Here is a 23663-nt window from a genome sequence, read left to right as displayed (position 1 = left end):
TTAGAAGAATTCCAGGTAGCCCTCCTTAATGCTGTGGACTAGTGGCCTCTTCATATATCCAACAGCGTTCCCTGAGGATGTGCTGCTGTGGATGCTGCTGTGAGTATCACTATTGCCATTGTTACTGGTAACCATTTACAAGCATCTTCTATGCACCAGGTAAGATATTTGGCATCGTAGAGTGTAAGTGGTCAAGAGCACATGCTTTACTGATTCTGAACCTCATTTATTATGCCAAAAGTTCCAGAGGAAGCAAAGATTTAAATGCAATGGAGCTTGTGCCAAGACTTATGGACAAGGATACCCTTTAGAGCCCTAAAATAATGGCAAAAGATGGGAAACCACTGAATGCCCATCGACAGGGGTTGATTAAATGAGTTATAGCATATCCATTTATAGAATACTCTGCATTTGTTAAAAAGAATGAGGCTAGGTCTGTAGCCATTGATAATGAAACAATCTCCAAGATATAAGTAAAGTGAAAGCAAAGTGAGGTGTAGAAGAATATCTAGCGTATGCTACTGTGTGAAAGCAAACAGAAGAGTATATATATAGACTAAATTTAGACTAATTTTAGAAAGAAAAAGGGAGTTGACAACAGTGATTGCTTTTGGGAGAAGTGTTGATGATCTGGGCAGCAGGGACACTTACTTTTTATCTTTCAAGGGAGTTAGGTTCTTCTTATTCTTTACCATATGCAGGTATTATTTTTGAATTTAAAAAAGTTTAAGAAATAAATGCTGTGGAGTCAGACTTGGATGTAAGTCCAACTGCTTATCAATTTCTAGCCATGTGGCCTTGACTAAGTTACTTACTCTCTTCTAGCCGTGGTCTTCTAGCTGCTGGATGGGGAGACTGTAGCTTGTGGTGAGGGTTAATTGAGATAGCGCCTGTGAAGTTCTCAGCACAGTGCCTGTCCCAAAAGCAAACCATAAATTATTAGATGCCTGCTCTGAGCTGTTTATGTCCCTCCAAAATTCATATATTGATGTCCTAATCCCCAGTGTGATGGTAGTTGGAAGTGGGGGGTCTTTGGAAGGTAAATAGGTTTAGATGAGTTTGTGAGGGTGGAGTGTGCATGATGGGTAACCCTTATAAGGGGATGAAGGGACCATAGCTCTCTTTACCTTGTGAAGACACAACAAGGAGGCAACTGTCTGTTCACCAGGAAGAGGGATCTCACCAAGAACCCAAGACTGCCAGCCTCTGAAAGTGTGAGAAATAAATGTTTGTTGTTTAAACCACCCAATTGTTATAACAGCCCAAACTGACTAAGACAGTGCTTTGTGTAAGTATCTCTAATTAGCATTCTGGATGTAGTACTATTCAGTTAAGCTATGTTCTGTGCATTAGGTACCCAGCAAAATCTGATGATGCACAAAGCAATGGGAGAGTCAGACAGTGGACAACCAACTGCAACAATTCCAGGGGCAAAGTGCTATGGGACCATAGAGGAAAGTGGGTTTTGATTTGCTGGAGAGGTATGGAAGGGTATAGGGCAGGGATCCAGGAAGTGTTCACCAAAGAGGCAGCAGTGGAGATCTGGGTTTCACAGGATGAGAAGAAGCAGTTCTAGCAGATATACCATATGAGAAAAGGCACAGGGTGGGAGGGCTTGGGACTTAGAGCCCTATATCTCCGCTATGGGGCTGGAGAGCAGAATGTGAGGAGAGAGGGGCAGGGCCCTCAGGTGGAGACAATGGATATCAATTCCCCTGACAGCGGTGCCCGGTCCACTCCTTTCCTGTGGTCACCTCCTTGAGATCCTAACCAGTTTTGCGATGCTGCAGAACTGGGGCAAAATTATGGTAGCCTTTTTGCAAAAATGTCCTGGGGGCTTCTATCCACAGCCCTCGTGTCATGTTAGCTGGGGAAGTAGCAGCAACATGTGTTCTTTAGGGCAGGAGTGATTCTATCCTATATGCTTCCAGTACTGCAGTCAGTTACTTCAAGACACTACTCCCCCAGAAGAGTCATACAAAGGATTTGCATGCATGTTCTGTTTTCTCTATCAATTATATATCTCTCTATAAAATATAGATATGTTTTTCTGTCTAAGCAGGGAAGGATTGATGCAGGGAACTGATTAAACTAGACATTTCTGGCAGGAAGAAGAACTGGAAGGACTGACAGGCTCCAGTGGCCACCCTACAACCAGAAGACAGACATCTAACAATGGATTGTCAGATGATGGCTTAGCCAAGCCTAGGGAAGACAGCTGAGTGTGCAGCCTCCTTCCCTGTCTCCTGGGTGAAAAAGCCGCTGGATGACCCCGCCAACAATAACGAGATGAAAACGAAGAACACTGCAGTATAATGAGCATGATAAAAATAGAGATGGTTCTGGAAGTGGGAATTTGAGTAAAAACTGATTTGTCCCGTAGTATGGTAGATGATGGGGAGGTCTTTTCCAATCAGGCACTCGGAACACAGGCCACTGTATGCTCTCAGCCAGTAACAATCATCCTGAGGATGAAGGACTCTCCGTTTGATGCAGACACAGTTGTAATGGAGATGTAAACTTCTTAGCAATCAGATGGATAAATTGTTTGCTTTCTACTTTAAATAGGAAATTGTTTTCTAAAACTAAGATACTTGAATTGTCAGACAATATAATCTCAGCTTGTGTTAGTTTTGAATGCTCCCATCGAGGAAGTGTAACAATCCATGAAATGTGAATAAATGAAAAGTAAACAAACAAACAAAAAAAAATAGAGATGTTGCTAAATAATGGGTCGGCCATGGCTGAGGAGCAGGAGAAAGAGCCAAGCCCAAAGGAAGTAGATAAGGCCTTCCTGTGTGGTCTCCAAGCCTGACCCCCTGATGTGTTACTGTTGCTCAACCAGGCCATTGATGGTTTTGAGTCCTTAGTGTGCCAAAGATGTCAGAGCGGGATTGGAGGGTGGGCCTAAGTGAAAATCCCCAGCAGGCTCTATCCTGGTCACTGTGGCTCTGACCTCCACCAGGGGAGGGACAAAGGTGTGGCCAGCACACATGTTGATGGTGGTTATGAATTACCGCCTTTAGTAGGAACCTCTTGCCTGCCAATGAGTATCAGCAAATAGTCTGAGTTAATGCACCAAAGTTTTTGAGAACATTGCACCTCTCACCTACATAGTGCAGAGTGGAAGAAGCCTGTTAATTATGCTTTTGTTTGTATTTTTGTTTAGTTGGTAGCTTGGAGTATCTGCCAGGAAAGGCAGGCGCCCCTAGGGAGGGAGGTACCCTGGCGCTACAGGGACGGCTGCCTGTGAAGCCTTCTGGTACCAAGTCCCTCTGAGGTTTTTGTTTTTTAATTTTTAAATAATTAAATCAAGCCTTATTTTTGAATAAGTAATACATACATAGAGTACAAAATTTAAAAGGAACAAAAAGGGTGTGGCAAACATAAATATCCCTTCCTCTTCTCCCCCTATTCCCAGCCACCCAGTTTCCTTCCCTTGAGGCAACTGCTGTTACTAGTTTCTTCTGCATTTTTCCAGAGATATTCTAAGCATAAATAAGTGCATGTACCCCACCCTCCAAACATACCTACCAGTTGCTTTTTTTAAAAAACACAAATACTAACGTACTGATTCAACCAGCGTCCTGACAGAAAACAGATGGCACACAAAAAGTGAGTCATTTGATGAGAGTTTAATAAATGGGCTTTTACCAAGGTGTAGGAAAAGCCCAAAGCCAGCAACAGTTGAGTGAGAGGGCACGGTGACATAGTGTGAGCAACACAGCCAGTGGAGGAGCATTCCAGGGAGGTGCGGGGGCATAATCACATAATCACCTGTCGTTCCTCTCCTCCCTCTGATCTGTTGCTGCAGCACCTCATGGGCTGAACTCAACCTGAGCCAGAGTACAAAAGTCTATTGATGCAGTTTAAAGAGGTCACTCTGGGGCAGGGAACAGGTGGGGAAGGGCCAAGAGTGGATAAGGAGGGCAAATGTGGGCACTCAGCTCATGCACTCAGCACCTCATCCTGTTCTTTGCTGTTTTCCACTTCACAGTCTATCTGTACATATAGCCTCATTCTTTCTGCTAGCTTATTCTATTGCATTTCTGTTGTGGAATACCATGCCACAAGCGAGGGACTGAATTGTGACTCCCACCCCAATCATATGTTGAAGTCCTAACACTCAAAGTAACTGTGTGTAGAGGAGGAAGTCATTAAAGTTGAATGAGGTCATAAGGGTGATGCCTAGAATAAGGCTTATTAAGAGGAGACACAAGGGCTCTCTATCTGTCATGTGAGGACACAGCCAGAAGATAGCAGTCTGCAAGCCAGGAACTCATCAGAAACCCCAGCAGCAGGAACCTTGATCTTGAACTTCCCAGTCTCCAGAACTGGGAGAAAGAAATGTCTTCTGTTTAACCCACCCAGGTCATGGTATTTTGTTATGCCAGCCTGAGGTAAGACACTACACACACACACACACACACACACACACACACACACAATATATCACAAAAATAATAATATATACAACCATATATTCAACTAGTCCCTCACTGATGGTCTTTTAAGATAGTTTCCAATTTTCTGCTATTACAAACAATGCTGCAAGGCAAATCCTTTTACTGTTATTTCACTGGTAAGGATACGTACAGAACAAATTCCGTAGGAATTTATTTATAGGAAGGGATTGTTGTATCAAAGAACAGATGCTTTAAAAATTTTGATAGATTTAGCCGCAGCTCGCTGCATAGAATTTGCACCAATTTGCATGCACATCAGCAATGTATAAGGTTCCCGTGCAGTTTTTAAACATCTGGGTTTCAAAAACATGAATAAACTTATTACAGCATCTTTCCAGCAGTGCCTGTCACCTTACAAGACATAAACTTTTCTTGTTTTTGAAATTGTGAGGATACACATTCTCCTCTTGTTTTCTGTTGTGTCTTTCAGCTTTTTTCAGCAGGGATAAAATTCCTCCACTCCTGAATAAAATTCTTATGGTTTTTCTTTAGGCACAGTTCTGAGTCATTTTAAGTCATAAATTAACAGCCTCAGTTTAGATGTTAAGTATCCAGTGTTTCTTTCTGGGCATGAACAAGCCAATTCTATATGAAAACATACCTTAGAGACAGTTAGGAAACTCACATATGTAGAAGTACCAGGAGATGCCAAGAAATCATCATTAATCCCACAGCATTGCTGTGGCATGCAGGAAAACAACCTTAGTCTCTGAAGAGGCAGTCTGAAGTATCCAGAAATGTGAAACACCACATCTTCAATCTACCCCAACATTTCAGCAAAACAAGATGAAGCAAATATGCAAAACAATAACAATCATTACCTCTAGGTGATGGACATCTTCCTTTATGCTCAACAATTCTCATAATAAAAAACTTAGAAGAGATGTCTAGCCAAGATAATAATCAATGCCTCACACTTCATCCATAGGTAAGACTCTTCCCTCTCCTCTCCCTGCTGCTCCCCAGCCAGGGCCCAGAGTGAGAGAGTCTGGATCTAGGAAGGAGGTTGCAGTGACTTCTGCTCCTTCATTCAACTCCTCTCCTACCAGGGTTGAAGAGAGATAGTCAGAGGACAGGACGGTTCTCACTTGGCTTGCTTTTTGACCTGGCCAATGTCTAAAACAGACTCTTATAACCCTTGGGTTCAGCAGAGCCCAACATGATCTGTGATGTGGGCAATGGATTCTGTTTTTCCAGCTGCCACCCCCTGAATCTGCCACCAGCCCTGATCTGGTGGTCCACAATACACCAACAAATATTACTCTTCATGTGATCTTATTGGGAAGAACTTAAAAAAGCTCCAGCCTGGCTTTCCCTATGCTGAGTGGCAAATATTTGTTCTATGGAAAACCTTCAACCCTCCAACAAATCCTGGAAATGCAGGTAATCTGTCTTTTGGCCACAAGCAACTTCAGCTTTCTCAGGCCTGAGTTAGGCAGGAATCTAAGATGTCCCCTTCCCAGCTGCAGAGAACACACACCAAGCTCTCTCAGTGTGCCCTGGAAGTTCCCTCTCAATAGGTTTATGTTGGGAAGTAGCTTCTTATTCTCTTCCTGGAGGTGAGGAAGTGAGAAATTATCAGTGTTCCCCAAATAAATCTCATAAATTCTCCCAATATATCTCCTGCATAATACATTTTCCCCACCATGTTATTGAATATATCTTAGTATTATTAAACATTTTCTTTCATTTCACACATTTAGAGTTTTATCAATATTTATACAGGATTTATTACATTTAATTCCATTTGTTTAAAATTGTTCTAGAAGAATGTTGTTTTATCAGTTATCTATTGCTACAATGCCTTAAGATAACGTTTATTATCTCATACAATTTCTGAAGGTCAGGAATCCAGGACTGACTCAGCTGGGTAGTTCTAGCTCAGGGTCCCCTGTGAAGTTGCAGTCAAGAAGATGGCCAGGGCTGCGGTCACCTGAAGACTTGATGGGCTGGAGGAGCTACTTCCAAGAGGGGTCACTCACATGGCTGTGCTTCAGTTTCTCTCTGTCTGTTATCAAGAGCCCTCAGTTTCTCACCAAGTAGGCTTCTCCATAGGCTGCTCAAGACACAGCAACTTACTCTCTTCAAGAGAGCAAGAAAGAAGCCATGATGTCTTTTATGCCTTAGCCTTGGAAGTGACATGCCATCACACCTGCCATATGCTATTGGTTGCACAGATTAATCATGGTACAATGTGGGAAGAACAAGGGTGTGAATACCAAGAGACAGGTACCACTAACCATCTTGGAGCTAGCCACCACACCTATTGATGTCATCCTGCATGTCCTCTCAGTTGTCAATATAAACTATGTTTAATGGACTCATGCTCTACAGAGTTGTATTCCATGGGAGAGAATCCCTCTGTGGTCTTAAGTGTGGCACTTTGTACAGAGCTCCTGTGATATAAGTAACTCCATCTCAGAAAAAGACTCCATCTTACATTTCAAAAGGCACCTTGCCAAAAGAGAACAGATATTTTGCCTGATCAATAAGGACTACATCTAACCAGATAAGGACATAACTAAGCACACTCTTCCACTATCAGTTCTCACCAGAGGACTCTGGGGTGGCCATTAAAAGAGCAGGACCTCAGCAGCTCAAAAAGCCCATCTTAGAGACACCGTCTTGCTGTCACTCGTGATATGCATCTGGCATCTGCCACGCAAAGCTCTGCCACATCAAAGACTCTTCCTTGCAAGACGAGCAGCTACCGCAGGCCAGACCAGAAGACTATTTTGTCTACTTTGGTCGCCCTGGGCTGATTCATTAATGTTTTTTTCTATCCTTTCTCTCTTGATGATAAACGTTACTTTGTTTGTTGTGGAATGTTTAATTTATAACATTTACATATTGATCAAATATAGTATTATGTGTGGTTTGCAATAATGACTGATTTGTGGAGTGACTTGGACCTATGTGCCCATGGCTCTGACAACTGAGTGAATGAGAAGTACTAAGGAGGATTGCCTTCTTGCTGAACTCCATGTAGCTCATGTCTTTTATGTTTGAGACAGCATCAGTAAAAGTCTGACATTGTGGAAAGACACAAATGTGCATAGACCTGGTTATCTCTAACCTTGGGCAGCTCATGGGACACTTGGTTGCACGGCACAAGTACAGAGTGAAGTCTACCCCTGTGTCTCCCAGAGGTCATGGTGATAATAGTCCTACCACTCTTTTTGCCATTAGTCTGGACCAGAAGATAAATCTTATTGTTTTGTGTTCTTAATCCAGCCCCCACAGCTCCCGCCCGCCATAGTGCCCAGTGCTCTTTTGTGCCCTTACCATGGAATCACTCACAAAAGAAAGCCCTGTGGCCAGGCATGCCCGGACATGCACTGAATCCTAGCAGAGTTCAGGCTTAGGCAGGAGTGCTCCGAACTGTTCCCTCCCAACCTGTAGCACATGCATAAGGAGCCCTATTGTCTGCAGTGATCAGTGTGAAGAAATGCGGGCAAGTTGGGGGTGGAGTGTACTCCGATTGGGGCAAAGGGTTTCCATCTTCTTGTCACAGGAGAAGTGGATCCTAACACAGGCAGCGTCCATGGAGGAGAAGAAAAGACACCAAAAGCAAAGGTACTGAGGAAAGAGAGAGACCCTCTCATATTGTTTTGTTTTATACTCAGTACCTGTTTTAAGAAAAAATAAGGAAATAAAACCAAAGACAGGCAGCCTGGCGCCAGGCCTGAAACCAGGCCTGGTCCTGTCTGGCCTAAACTCAGTAGTTAAAAATCAACTCATAACTTAGAAACCGTGTTATTCATAGATTCCAGACATTGTATAGAAAAACATTGTGAAACTCCCTGCCCTGTTCTGTTTCTCTCTGACCACCAGTGCATGCAGCTCCTGTCATGTACCCCCTACTTGCTCAAATCAATCACGACCCTTTCATGTGAAATCTTTAGTGTTGTGAGCCCTTAAAAGGGGCAGAAATTGCGCACTCGGGGAGCTCAGATTTTAAGGCAGTAGCTTGCCGATGCTCCCAGCTGAATAAAGCCCTTCCTTCTACAACTCGGTGTCTGAGAGGCTTTGTCTGCAGCTCGTCCTGCTACAGTATAGAACATACACCTTACCCCATGCAGAGGACCTTCGAGAATCCATGAGCATAACGGTCCTGCCTAAACTTAATTTCCCTCTACATTCTCTTTCCCCCTAGCTTCCATATTGTGGAATTATGTGGAATTCATATAACTTTATTGTGGAATATCATCTAGAATTTTAGTTCCTCCTCCACTCTTTGTTTGTTTGTTTGTTTTGTTTTGTTTTTAAGAGACAGGGGCCCTCTCTATCGCCCAGGCTGAAATGCAGAGCACAATCCCAGCCCACTGGAGCTGTGAACTCCTGGGTGCAAGCCATCTCCCCACGGCAGCCTCCTGAGTAGCTGGGACTACAGGTGCACATGACTCCCCAAGCTGACCTCCATGCTTTTAACTTCTCAATAGTTATGATTTATCATCCATCGATTATTAGATTTGCCAACATGTTTTATTGCCCTCTTGGCCCACTGCTGCTCCTTACATCTCATTCCCCTTTACGATTCATATTCTTTCTTGCTGAAGTAATACTTTTGAAGTTCTTTCAAGTCATTCTTTCTCTTTGATATTCTGTAATTACACTATGATGTCTCCAGTAGAAGTATGGATTTGTCTTTAATTACATTGCTTGAGATTTGGTGTTTTCCTTCAATTCTGAACACTCTCAGCCATTATTCCTCAACAGAGCAGTGTCTGGGAGGTGGAGACAATACACCAATCACTGCAGACAGGGCTCCATATGCATGTGCTGCAGGGTTGGGAGGGAACTCTTAGTAGTACTCCTGTTTGAGCCTAAACTCTGCTAGGATTCAGTACATGTCTGGGCATGCCTGACCACCCGGGCCTGCTTTTATGAGGGATTCTATGGGAAGGTGTCTGGGAGGTGGGGACAGCATTGCATAGGATGGTCAAGAAAAGGTCTCTGAGGAGAAGATATGGGAGCCGAGACCCAAATGATCTGTAAGAGGAGTGGTCCAGGTAGAAGGAAAAGCAAACACAAGGAGTTGTCAGGATTCAGGAATTGAAAGAAGGCCAGTGAGACTGAACATAGTGAATGAGAAGGAATGCGGCAGGAAATTAGATTAGAGCAGAGACAGGGGAAGGGACCAGCCATGGTAGGCTTTCTGGGCCCTTCACAGGAGTTTGAGTTGAGAAATGAAGGCAGTTAGTGTGAGCTTTTGTGGTAGATATACCGCTACTGTCAGCAGGTTCCAGGATGGACACAGACCACAGTGAACAGGTAAACCAAGGAAGGATTTATTTTACTGTACTGGTTGGGTAATCAGTTCTGATTAGCATGAAGAACTAGAATTCATTCTGTATAAAGGATCAGTAAAAAGAATTTCCAAAATTCAGGTAATGTATTTGGATGTCTCTCAGTACTTCTATGTCCTATAATTACAGTCAATGGGAATTACAGCAACCCACCAAGCACAGGGAGAACGAGGGGCCTGAAGGGCTGGGTTACTCTACCAGGCAATCAGCCTGCACCAGACTAAACGCTGGTAGGAGATAAAGGAATTTTAGCGTGGGTGGTGCATGAGAGAGATGATGGATGATGAATGTCTTTTAAGGACTCTTGTTTCACTGAACCTCATTCTTGAATTCTCCCAGGGGATTTCAACTGTGACTGATTGGACCTATATCTCCCTCTTAGGGAAGGAGTGAGGGTGTCTTGTCTGCACACAAAAACAAAACAAACCCAGAATTGCTATAATATAGTATAAGAGTCAACATAATGGGAGAGAATGAGTGGATCTGAGTGGCATAAGGGGTTACACTGGATACAAGTGTGTGTGTCTCATAATTCCCACCATATGCAAGGTCCATTTTCCTGACCATTTCACTAGTGCTGACTATTTAGACTGATTTTCATTTTTACTATTGTAAATAATTTTATGTGTGAATATATTTATGCAAAAAGCTTTTTAGGTAGTTGGTATTATGCTCCTATTATATTTTCCAAAAAGTAGAAACACTGCATCAAAGAATACAAACATTTTAAAATCCCAATTGCTCTTAGCAATCATGCCTTCATGTGACTTCACTCCAGACGTCTTGATTGAAGTGTGGCATCAACTCATCTCTTCCTGCTTTGATCTGTTCCCTAAGGAGAATTTTTTAGATAGCTACTCTCATTCATTAAATATTTATTTTCACTAGTTTAAATCTCAGAGGGCAGGCTTCTGTAAGTTGCATCTTTCTGGGGATAAGGACAGCATCTTGTTAACGAATAAGTATCCCACATACTCTAACCATAGTGATTATGTTTGATTTAATCTCAACTTTATGATATGTGTGTGGACATGTTACTTCAGCTTACCAGCAAACACACACATTGCAGTGGGTAGCCAGGAATCTGAGCTCAGGGGTCGGATGTGCCTGGATTAAGATCATAGCTCTACCGCCTGCAAGTTTGTAACTTGGGAAATTATTTACCCTGACTGAGCGTTAGCTTTTTCATTTGTTGAATGGGAATCATAGCAGTACTTAATTCAAAAGGCTGCTGTGAGAATTAAGTGAGATAACGAATCCAAAGCCCTGGATATACACATCATTAGGCACACAATATGCCCTCATAGCATAACTGTTATTAGCAAGCCAATCTCCAGTTCCAATGGCCCCTGCTTGTGGCTCCCATTTCTGACAGCAGGCAGGATTGTGGAGAGCCTGGCCCAGCGCCCCAGGGAACAGGGCATCATCCCTCTTTTCTGCTTCTAATGGAGCTTAGTTCACATACAGCTAAGTGTATCATAATTATTTGTTTTACTCTAACTTCATTTTAGCCTTCAAAAAATTGTTCAGTCTTTTACAAGTTTGAACATCGTAGATACCAGTGAAGTCCCATCGGACAAACGCTACTGTTCAATCTCGCTCCCTGTACATGAGTTAACTACCCTCATGGATTTAGTATTTTTCCTTCCAGACCTGAAAAAAAAATGGTACTTACAGAAAATGCATAGTGTATGTGTGGTGTTTTAGATAATTAATATCAGACTGCAAATAATATTTTGCATACTGTACTTTTTCACTGAATGTTTTTGAATTTATCCATGTCAGTGCATATAGATCTAGTTACTCCATTTTAATACTGTATAATTTTTCATTTTATGGGTATATTTCACATTGTATTTACTCATTCTTCTGTTGATCTCCAGGATTCAAGCCTAATAACTTTTGGTAGTTTTCTGATGCTTTCAAATACATTAAAATATTTTGTCATTTTTCCAGTTATTAGGGGGAGAGTTGGTCCTGACTTTGTTTCCAGGTCTTCAACCTGCAAAGCACATACACAGAAATATTCCCACAAAAATTTTTCCAATATAAAGCCACAGATGAAATGTGAATAAAAATTTCAGCCCTCAAGGGAGGGAGGGAAAGAAAAACAGAAGAGGAAGGGATCAACTACCTTCTTTGGCTGTATTTCTGAAAAATTAGGAATTAAAATATCTAACTTTATTAAGTGCTTAATAAGTGCCAGGCACCAGTCTAGATGCTTTAAATATATTGATATTAAATTTCGTTTAATCAGAACAATAGTCCCATGAAATAGGTACTATTATTATCATCATATACAAATGAGGGATCTGAGGTGAAATAACTTGCCCAAGTTGTCACAGGAATCATTGGTAGAACAGGGATTCAAAGCAGAATAGTGGTTGATTCCACAGGCTTAATCATTTCAGTCTACTGCTAAGTTAAAAGTAGAATTAGAAAAAAGAACAAATACTTGCAAATTAAAAATCAAAGAGAATAAGTGAATTGGAGGAGAGTGCAGGATATTCTGTAGCACAGAGGCAAATAAAACAAGAAAAGAAAATGGGGGGGGCGGGGCAGAGCAAGATAGCCAAATAGGAACAGCTGCAGTCTCCAACTCCCAGTGCGAGCGACACAGAAGACGGGTGATTTCTGCATTTTCAACTGAGGTACTGGGTTCATCTCACTAGGGAGTGCCGGACAATCGGTGCTGGTCAGCGGCTGCAGCCTGACCAGCGAAAGCTGAAGCAGGGCGAGGCATCGCCTCACCTGGGAAGCGCAAGGGGGAAGGGAATCCCTTTTCCTAGCCAGGGGAACTGAGACACACAACACCTGGAAAATCCGGTAACTCCCACCCCAATACTGTGCTTTACCAAGGTCTTAGCAAAGGGGCACACCAGGAGATTATATCCCACACCTGGCCGGGAGGGTCCCAAGCCCACGGAGCCTCCCTCATTGCTAGCACAGCAGTCTGTGATCTAACCACAAGGCAGCAGCGAGGCTGGGGGATGGGCGCCCGCCATTGCTGAGGCTTAAGTAGGTAAACAAAGCCGCTGGGAAGCTCGAACTGGGTGGAGCTCACAGCAGCTCAAGGAAGCCTGCCTGTCTCTGTAGACTCCACCTCTGGGGACAGGGCACAGCTAAACAACAACAACAACAAAAACAAAACAAAACAAAAAAAATGCAGCAGAAACCTCTGCAGACGCAAACGACTCTGTCTGACAGCTTTGAAGAGAGCAGTGGATCTCCCAACATGGAGGTTGAGGTCTGAGAAGGGACAGAGTGCCTGCTCAAGTGGGTCCCTGACCCCTGAGTAGCCTAACTGGGAGACATCCACCACTAGGGGCAGACCGACATCCCACACCTCACACAGTGGAGTACACCCCTGAAAGGAAGCTTCCAAAGCAAGAATCGGACTGATACACTCGCTGTTCAGCAATATTCTATCTTCTGCAGCCTCTGCTGCTGATACCCAGGCAAACAGGGTCTGGAGTGGACCTCAAGCAATCTCCAACAGACCTACAGCTGAGGGTCCTGACTGTTAGAAGGAAAACTAACAAACAGGAAGGACACCCACACCAAAACCCCATCAGTACGTCACCATCATCAAAGACCAGAGGCAGGTAAAACCACAAAGATGGGGAAAAAGCAGGACAGAAAAGCTGGAAATTAAAAAAATAAGAGCGCATCTTCCCCTGCAAAGGAGGGCAGCTCATCGCCAGCAACGGATCAAAGCTGGTCAGAGAATGACTTTGACGAGATGAGAGAAGAAGGATTCAGTCCATCAAACTTCTCAGAGCTAAAGCAGGAATTACGTACCTAGTGCAAAGAAACTAAAAATCTTGAAAAAAGAGTGGAAGAATTGATAGCTAGAATAATTAATGCAGAGAAGGTCATAAACGAACTGACAGAGATGAAAACCATGACACAAGAAATACGTGACAAATGCACAAGCTTCAGTAACCGACTCGATCAACTGGAAGAAAGAGTATCAGCGATTGAGGATTGAATGAATGAAATGAAGCGAGAACACAAATCAAAAGAAAAAAGAAGAAAAAGAAATGAACAAAGCCTGCAAGAAGTATGGGATTATGTGAAAAGACTAAATCTATGTCTGATTGGGGTGCCTGAAAGTGAGGGGGAAAATGGAACTAAGTTGGAAAACACTCTTCAGGGTATCATCCAGGAAAACTTCCCCAACCTAGTAGGGCAGGCCAACATTCAAATACAGGAAATACAGAGAACACCACAAAGATACTCCTCCAGAAGAGCAACTCCAAGACACATAATTGCCAGATTCACCAAAGTTGAAATGAAGGAAAAAATCTTAAGGGCAGCCAGAGAGAAAGGTCAGGTTATCCACAAAGGGAAGCCCATCAGACTAACAGCAGATCTCTCGGCAGAAACTCTACAAGCCAGAAGAGAGTGGGGGCCAATATTCAACATTCTTAAAGAAAAGAATTTTCAACCCAGAATTTCATATCCAGCCAAACTAAGTTTCATCAGTGAAGGAGAAATAAAATCCTTTACAGATAAGCAAATGCTTAGAGATTTTGTCACCACCAGGCCTGCCTTACAAGAGACCCTGAAGGAAGCCCTGAACATGGAAAGGAACAACCGGTACCAGCCATTGCAAAAACATGCCAAAATGTAAAGACCATCGAGGCTAGGAAGAAACTGCATCAACTAACGAGCAAAATAACCAGTTCATATCATAATGGCAGGATCAAGTTCACACATGACAATATTAACCTTAAATGTAAATGGACTAAATGCTCCAATTAAAAGACACAGACTGGCAAACTGGATAAAGAGTCAAGACCCATCAGTCTGCTGTCTTCAGGAGACCCATCTCATATGCAGAGACATACATAGGCTCAAAATAAAGGGATGGAGGAAGATCTACCAAGCAAATGGAGAACAAAAAAAAGCAGGGGTTGCAATCCTAGTCTCTGATAAAATAGACTTTAAACCATCAAAGATCAAAAGAGACAAAGAAGGCCATCACATAATGGTAAAGGGATCAATTCAACAGGAAGAACTAACTATCCTAAATATATATGCACCCAATACAGGAGCACCCAAATTCATAAAGCAAGTCCTTAGAGACTTACAAAGAGACTTAGACTCCCATACAATAATAATGGGAGACTTCAACACTCCACTGTCAACATTAGACAGATCAACGAGACAGAAAGTTAACAAGGATATCCAGGAATTGAACTCATCTCTGCACCAAGCGGACCTAATAGACATCTATAGAACTCTCCACCCCAAATCAACAGAATATACATTCTTCTCAGCACCACATCGCACTTATTCCAATATTGACCACATAATTGGAAGTAAAGCACTCCTTAGCAAATGTACAAGAACAGAAATTATAACAAACTGTCTCTCAGACTACATTGCAATCAAACTAGAACTCAGAACTAAGAAACTCAATCAAAACCACTCAACTACATGGAAACTGAACAACCTGCTCCTGAATGACTACTGGGTACATAACAAAATCAAGGCAGAAATAAAGATGTTCTTTGAAACCAATGAGAACAAAGATACAATATACTGGAATCTCTGGGACACATTTAAAGCAGTGTGTAGAGGGAAATTTATAGCACTAAGTGCCCACAAGAGAAAGCAGGAAAGATCTAAAATTGACACTCTAACATCATAATTAAACGAACTAGAGAGGCAAGAGCAAACACATTCAAAAGATAGCAGAAGGCAAGAAATAACTAAGATCAGAGCAGAACTGAAGGAGATAGACACACAAAATCCCTCCAAAAAATCCATGAATCCAGGAGTTGGTTTTTTGAAAAAATCAACAAAATTGACAGACTGCTAGCAAGACTAATAAAGAAGAAAAGAGAGAAGAATCAAATAGATGCAATAAAAAATGATAAAGGGGATATCACCACCGACCCCACAGAAATACACACTACCATCAGAGAATACTATAAACACCTCTACGCAAATCAACTAGAAAATCTAGAAGAAATGGATAATTTCCTGGACACTTACACTCTTCCAAGACTAAACCAGGAAGAAGTTGAATCCCTGAATAGACCAATAGCAGGCTCTGAAATTGAGGCAATAATTAATAGCCTACCAACCAAAAAAAGTCCAGGACCAGATGGATTCACAGCTGAATTCTACCAGAGGTACAAGGAGGAGCTGGTACCATTCCTTCTGAAACTATTCCAATCAATAGAAAAAGAGGGAATCCTCCCTAACTCATTTTATGAGGCCAACATCATCCTGATACCAAAGCCTGGCAGAGACACAACAAAAAAAGAAAATTTTAGACCAATATCCCTGAGGAACATCGATGCAAAAATCCTCAATAAAATACTGGCAAAACGGATTCAGCAGCATATCAAAAAGCTTATCCACCATGATCAAGTGGGCTTCATCCCTGGGATGCAAGGCTGGTTCAACTTTCGCAAATCAATAAACGTAATCCAGCATATAAACAGAACCAAAGACAAGAACCACATGATTATCTCAATAGATGCAGAAAAGGCTTTTGACAAAATTCAACAGCCCTTCATGCTAAAAACACTAAATAAATTCGGTATTGATGGAACGTACCTCAAAATAATAAGAGCTATTTATGACAAACCCACAGCTAATATCATACTGAATGGGCATAAACTGGAAAAATTCCCTTTGAAAACTGGCATAAGACAGGGATGCCCTCTCTCACCACTCCTATTCAACATAGTGTTGGAAGTTCTGGCTAGGGCAATCAGGCAAGAGAAAGAAATCAAGGGTATCCAGTTAGAAAAAGAAGAATTCAAATTGTCCCTGTTTGCAGATGACATGATTGTGTATTTAGAAAACCCCATTGTCTCAGCCCAAAATCTCCTTAAGCTGATAAGCAACTTCAGCAAAGTCTCAGGGTACAAAAATAATGTGCAAAAATCACAAGCATTCTTATACACCAGTAACAGACAAACAGAGAGCCAAATCATGAATGAACTTCCATTCACAATTGCTTCAAAGAGAATAAAATACCTAGGAATCCAACTTACAAGGGATGTAAAGGACCTCTTCAAGGAGAACTACAGACCACTGCTCAGTGAAATAAAAGAGGACACTAACAAATGGAAGAACATACCATGCTCATGGATAGGAAGAATCAATATCATGAAAATGGCCATACTGCCCAAAGTTATTTATAGATTCAATGCCATCCCCATCAAGCTACCAATGAGTTTCTTCACAGAATTGGAAAAAACTGCTTTAAAGTTCATATGGAACCAAAAAAGAGCCCGCATTGCCAAGACAATCCTAAGTCAAAAGAACAAAGCTGGAGGCATCACGCTACCTGACTTCAAACTATTCTACAAGGCTACAGTAACCAAAACAGCACGGTACTGGTACCAAAACAGAGATATAGACCAATGGAACAGAAGAGAGCACTCAGAAATAATACCACACATCTACAGGCATCTGATCTTTGACAAACCTGAGAGAAACAAGAAATGGGGAAAGGACTCCCTATTTAATAAATGGTGCCGGGAAAATTGGCTAGCCATAAGTAGAAAGCTGAAACTGGATCCTTTCCTTACTCCTTATACGAAAATGAATTCAAGATGGATTAGAGACCTAAATGTTAGACATACTACCATAAAAACCCTAGAAGAAAACCTAGGTAGTGCCATTCAGGACATAGGCATGGGCAAGGACTTCAAGTCTAAAACACCAAAATCAATGCCAGCAAAAGCCAAAATTGACAAATGGGATATGATTAAACTAAAGAGCTTCTGCATAGCAAAAGAAACTACCATCAGAGTGAACAGGCAACCTACAGAATGGGAGAAAATTGTTGCAATCTACTTATCTGACAAAGGGCTAATATCCAGAACCTACAAAGAACTCAAACAAACTTACAAGAAAAAAACAAAAAACCCCATCAAAAAGTGGGCAAAGGATATGAACAGACATCTCTCAAAAGAAGACATTCATACAGCCAACAGACACATGAAAAAATGCTCATCATCACTCGCCATCAGAGAAATGCAAATCAAAACCACAATGAGATACCATCTCACACCAGTTAGAATGGCAATCATAAAAAAGTCAGGAAACAACAGGTGCTGGAGAGGATGTGGAGAAATAGGAACACTTTTACACTGTTGGTGGGATTGTAAACTAGTTCAACCATTATGGAAAACAGTATGACGATTCCTCAAGGATCTAGAACTAGATGTACCATATGACCCAGCTATCCCACTACTGGGTATATACCCAAAAGATTATAAATCATGCTGCTATAAAGACACATGCACACGCATGTTCATTGCGGCACTATTCACAATAGCAAAGACTTGGAATCAACCCAAATGTCCATCAGTGACAGACTGGATTAAGAAAATGTGGCACATATACTCCATGGAATACTATGCAGCCATAAAAAAGGATGAGTTTGTGTCCTTTTTAGGGACATGGATGCAGCTGGAAAACATCATTCTCAGCAAACTATCTCAAGAACAGAAAACCAAACACCGCCTGTTCTCACTCATAGGTGGGAACTGAACAATGAGATCACTTGGACTCGGGAAGGGGAACATCACATATCGGGGCCTATCATGGGGAGGGGGGAGGGATTGCATTGGGAGTTATACCTGATGTAAATGATGAATTGATGGGTGCTGATGAGTTGATGGGTGCAGCACACCAACATGGCACAAGTGTACATATGTGACAAACCTGCACATTATGCACATGTACCCTAGAACTTAAAGTTTAATTAAAAAAAAAAAAAAGAAAGAAAATGTGGCACATATACACCATAGAATACTATGCAGCCATAAAAAAGGATGAGTTTGTGTCCTTTGTAGGGACATGGGTGCAGCTGGAAACCATTATTCTCAGCAAACTATCGCAAGAACAGAAAACCAAACACCGCATGTTCTCACTCATAGGTGGGAACTGAACAATGAGATCACTTGGACTCGGGAAGGGGAACATCACACACCGGGACCTATCACGGGGAGGGGGGAGGGGGGAGGGATTGCATTGGGAGTTATACCTGATGTAAATGACGAGTTGATGGGTGCTGACGAGTTGGGTGCAGCACACCAACATGGCACAAGTATACATATGTAACAAACCTGCACGTTATGCACATGTACCCTAGAACTTAAAGTATAATAAAAAAAAAGATAGTTTATAGTTTTTCCATAAAGATATTGAAAAAAAAAAAAAAACCTATGTTCTTTTAGTTCCTGGATATCTTATAGATCTTGTGAATGTTACCTTTAAAAATACACACACACACATTTTTAATTGGCACCGTGTTAAATGGCAACTGTATTGATTTTACATGTTGACCTTGTAGCTAGCAAACTGCAGAAATATCTAACTAGTTCTAATATATTTTCAAAAATTCTATGCATTTGGTAAATATTGAATTTTTCTCTTCTCTGTGAATTCTTATACCTTAATTTTTTTATCTCATTGTATTGACAGACCCTCCAGTGTAATGTTGGATGGTGGGGTGATGCAGGCATCCTTGTCTTATTCCTGACTTCAGTAGGAATGTAATCAGTATTTACCATTAAATGATATTTATTGTAGGTATTTGGTAGAATTTTATACTAACTTTAAAAAATTTTCTTCTACTCTTAGTTTACAAGTTTTAAAAATCATGAATAGATTTAAAACTATAGAGAAGAAAATTTTGCATCTGTATAGACAATCTACAAAACTGTAGCATTTCTTCAGTCCATCAGTTGAGGCCACTGTGTGAACTGAGTTCTAAAGAGTGGCGACAAGACCCTCGTAAGAAAGACGTGGCACATGAACGGCTTCCCTTTTGTCAAAGCGTGGGAGGAAGAGGTGACTGCCATAAACGTGGGAAGAAAAAAGAGCAGCTAACATTCTAACATTTTAGTGAATTATTAAAGGCCAGGAATAGACTATCACGAAAGTTTAGAACAGGGCCTCTCAGCTTTGGCACTATTAACATGCCAGATAATGATTTGTCGTGGAAGGCTGTCCCATGAGTAGCAGGATTTTTAGCAGCATTCTTGGCCTCTACCTAACAGATACTAGTAGCACACCCTCTCCCAGTTGCAACAACCAAAAACATCTTCAGACATTGCTAAATGTGCCTTGGGGGGCAAAACTGCTTTTGATTGAGGACCACTGGTGTTGGCAATGGGAACCCAGGCACGGGAGTGTCTGCTCTCATGAGCTCTTTTCCACCGGCTTTCACCACGTACTAATGAGAAAGACAGGAGACAGAGAGAACCTCAAATTAAAAACCAGAGCTTGTCAGCTTAGAACCAAAACATGACCCAACGAATCTGTTGTCTCCTAGAAACTCACTTTAAATATAAAGAGACAACTAGGTTAAAAGTTAAAAGATGCAAAAAAGTATATCATGTTAGCACTAATCAAAAGAAAGCTGGAGGAGCTATATTAAGCATCAAACAAAATAGACTTTAGAACAAAGAATATTACCAGGGATAATGAGGAATATTACATAATGAAAAAAAGGATCAAATTGTCAAAAAGATGTAACTTACCTAAATGTATAAGTGTCTAAAAACAGAGTGTCAAAATAGATAAAGTAAAAACTGACTAGACTAGAAGGAGAAATAGGAAAATCTGTATATTCACAGTTGAAAACTTCAACACACTCTTCTATCAGTAGTTGATAGAACAAGTAAACAGAAAATTCATTAAACATATGGAAGATTCAAACAACACTATTAACCACCTTGACCAAACTGGCATTTATAGGACGTACCTCTCAACAAGTTTTTCCCAAGCATGCATGGAACATTCAACAAGGTAGATCGTTATCTAAGGCCATAAAACAAATCCCAACGAATTTAAAATTTTACAAATATGTTCTCTGGCCTCAACAGGATTAAACTGTAAGTAAACAACAAACATATTTAGAAAATCCCTAAATATCTGGAAATTAAACAACTCACTGCTAAGTGCTCATGCATAAAGAAGAAGTCACAAGGGAAATTAGAAAATATTCTAATTAAATGAAAATGAAAACACAATGTATCAAAATTTATAGGATGCAAATAAGTTGAGCAGTTCTCTCTTTCTCTTTCTTCCAAAAAAGCTTGTATAAAAAATGATGACCCAGGCCAGGCACAGTGGCTCATACCTGTAGTCCCAGCACTTTGGGAGGCCAAGGTAGAAGGATTGCTTGAGCCTAGAAGTTTGAGACCAGCATGGACAATATGGCAAGACCCCCTCCCAAAAAAAAAAAAAATTAAATTATCCAGGCATGGTGGCATGCACCTGTGGTCCCAGCTACTTAGGAGGTTGAGGCAAGAGGATTGCCTGAGCTTGGGAAGTTGAGGCTGCAGTGAGCTGTGATCACGCCACTGCACTCCAGCCTAGGTGATAGAGCAAGACCTTGTCTCTTAAAAAAAAAAAAAAATCCATTTTTGTTTTGTAAAAGATATCTATAAAATCATCTCATCCTAGTGTTTTTATTGAGAGGGGACAGAGAGACAGAGTTTACCTATTGATTTCATTTTTTTAATGATTTTTAAATTTTCTCCAGTTTCCTTGATGCCAGTCTGTTTATTCTCCCACTGATAAGGTTGCTCACAAGTTTGCTCTTTTAAGAAGGGAGGGTGACAAGGGGAAGAGGACCCTGCGGTGGAATGCAGGCCCTCACTGTGGGCACAGCAAGACCCAGCCTGCTCTCCATGGGATGATGGGAGACTCAGCCTTCTCTTAATGACTCAGCCATGTAAGTGTCCCATTTCCCAATAAAACCTACTCCTTTGCCTATTCTCTATGACATGGCATTTATCCACAACCCCGGACACACAAAAGACAGCCATGGAGAATGAACACACCTCACCAGTCATTATTTGTGTATTTTCTCTTTTCCTTGATAGGTTTTCACAGAGGTTTGTCTATTTCACTATTCATTTTTAAAGAAACAGCTTTTAGTTTTGCTGATCATCTCTATTGATTCTTCTTCCTATGGAGATAAGAGGATGGTAGAGGCGGGCCAATTGGGTGGTGTTGGTGGTGGTTGGTTTGGTTGGATGGTCGTTTCTCAGGCACCCTCCCACTCCTCTCTGGCAGCCTATCAGGCCTCCTCACCAGTGGCAACCAATGTTCCCAGTTTTTTATGTATCCTTCCAGAAAGATTTTGTGCAGGTGTTAGGAAATGTGTATTTATATACAGACATTTGTAAATGGTACTTATGTAATTTTAACTCCTTTTATGAAAGAACAGTATATTGTGCACACCATTGTGCTCATTCCTTTTTTTACTTAGGGGATCATTATGAGTCACTGCATGCTGAAATCCCTCATTCTTTTTAATAATTTCAAGTAGTATTTATATTTTATGGATGTTTATAATATGATTGATCTCTTTCTTTTATAAATAGTAGTGCAATTAATAGCCTTTGTCATTCATCATCATGCTCATGAGCATCTGCAGGACAAATTGTCTTCACATCCATTTGAGCTAATATAACAAAATATCATAAACTGGGTGGCTTATATACAACAGAAATGTATTTTTTCGTGATTCTGAAAGCTGGGAAGTCCAAGATCTGGCAGATGTGGTGTCTGGTGAGAGCCACCTTCTGATTCATAGATGGTGCCTTTTTGCTGTGTCCTCCTTTTGTGGAAGGGACAAACAAGCTCCCTTGGGCCATTTTATGAGGGCACTAATCTCATTCCTGAGGGCTCTCCCCTCATGACCTAATCACCTCCCCAAATAAAATTTTATCATATTAATTTGGGGAGGACACAAACATTCAGACTATAGCAAATAGGGAGAAGTGAAATGTGTAAATCAAAAGGTTTCTGTTGTTTTATTAGACATTGCCAAATTGTCCTCCATAGATGGTTGTCCCAGTTTGCACTGCCACTAGCAATGTGTGAGAGGGCCTGTTCCATCACACTCTGAACACTGGCTAATCCAATATTTAATCAACTTATTGGATCTTTATCAATCTGATAATTTTAAAATGATATCTCAACATAGCTTATAACTGCATTTCTTTATTTACTATTGAGATTAGCTTTTTTCATATATTTATGAACCATTAGGTTTTCTCTTTTCTGTGAACATTTATTCATATCTCTTGCCCATTTTTCCAAGATTGTTGTCTTTTTCTTATTGATATGTAGAGGTTCCTTATGCACTAAGAAAATTGGCCCTTGCCTATAATGTAAGTTGCAAATACTTTCCTCCAGTTTGTTATTTGTATTGTAACTTTACTTACAAATAAACTCTTCTTGGTGGATCCTTTCCAATATAATTATGTACTGTCCCCTTTTGTTCCCATTAATTCTTTTTTGCCTTAAAGTTTATATAATCTGATATTAATAGTTACTCCAGCTTTCTTTTGGTTAACAATTTCCCTGTATATCTTTTTTCATTCTTTTATTTGCAGTCTTTGCAATCACTTTTTTTTACTCCATGTCTTATAACCAGCATATAATTGAGTTTTATATTCCTTTATTTAATCCAATCTGATAGTCATTTAATAGATGAATTCATCTACTCATTTAGTATGGTTGCTGATAAATTTAGAATTATTTCTACGATATTTTTATTGTGTTTTCTGTTACCATCTACATTAGCTTACTAGGGCTGGTATAACAAATTACCACATACCATTATGTAATGGCCTTCTTTGTCTCTTTTGATCTTTGATGGTTTAAAGTCTATTTTATCAGAGACTAGGATTGCAACCCCTGCTTTTTTTTGTTCTCCATTTGCTTGGTAGATCTTCCTCCATCCCTTTATTTTGAGCCTATGTATGTCTCTGCATATGAGATGGGTCTCCTGAAGACAGCAGACTGATGGGTCTTGACTCTTTATCCAGTTTGCCAGTCTGTGTCTTTTAATTGGAGCATTTAGTCCATTTACATTTAAGGTTAATAT

The 23663-nt window shown here is 40.9% G+C and overlaps 1 pseudogene; it reads left to right on the top strand.

Moving 5' to 3' along the window:
- The first annotated feature begins 1643 nt into the window (after positions 1–1643).
- Positions 1644–23663, top strand: part of LOC111554790 — a 36049-nt pseudogene continuing 14029 nt past the window's right edge.

This window comes from Piliocolobus tephrosceles, chromosome 6, assembly GCF_002776525.5.
Source record: "Piliocolobus tephrosceles isolate RC106 chromosome 6, ASM277652v3, whole genome shotgun sequence".
NCBI classification, from domain to species: domain Eukaryota; kingdom Metazoa; phylum Chordata; class Mammalia; order Primates; family Cercopithecidae; genus Piliocolobus; species Piliocolobus tephrosceles.
Note: the sequence above shows the minus strand (reverse complement) of the source record. Positions and strands in the feature narration are given on the sequence as shown.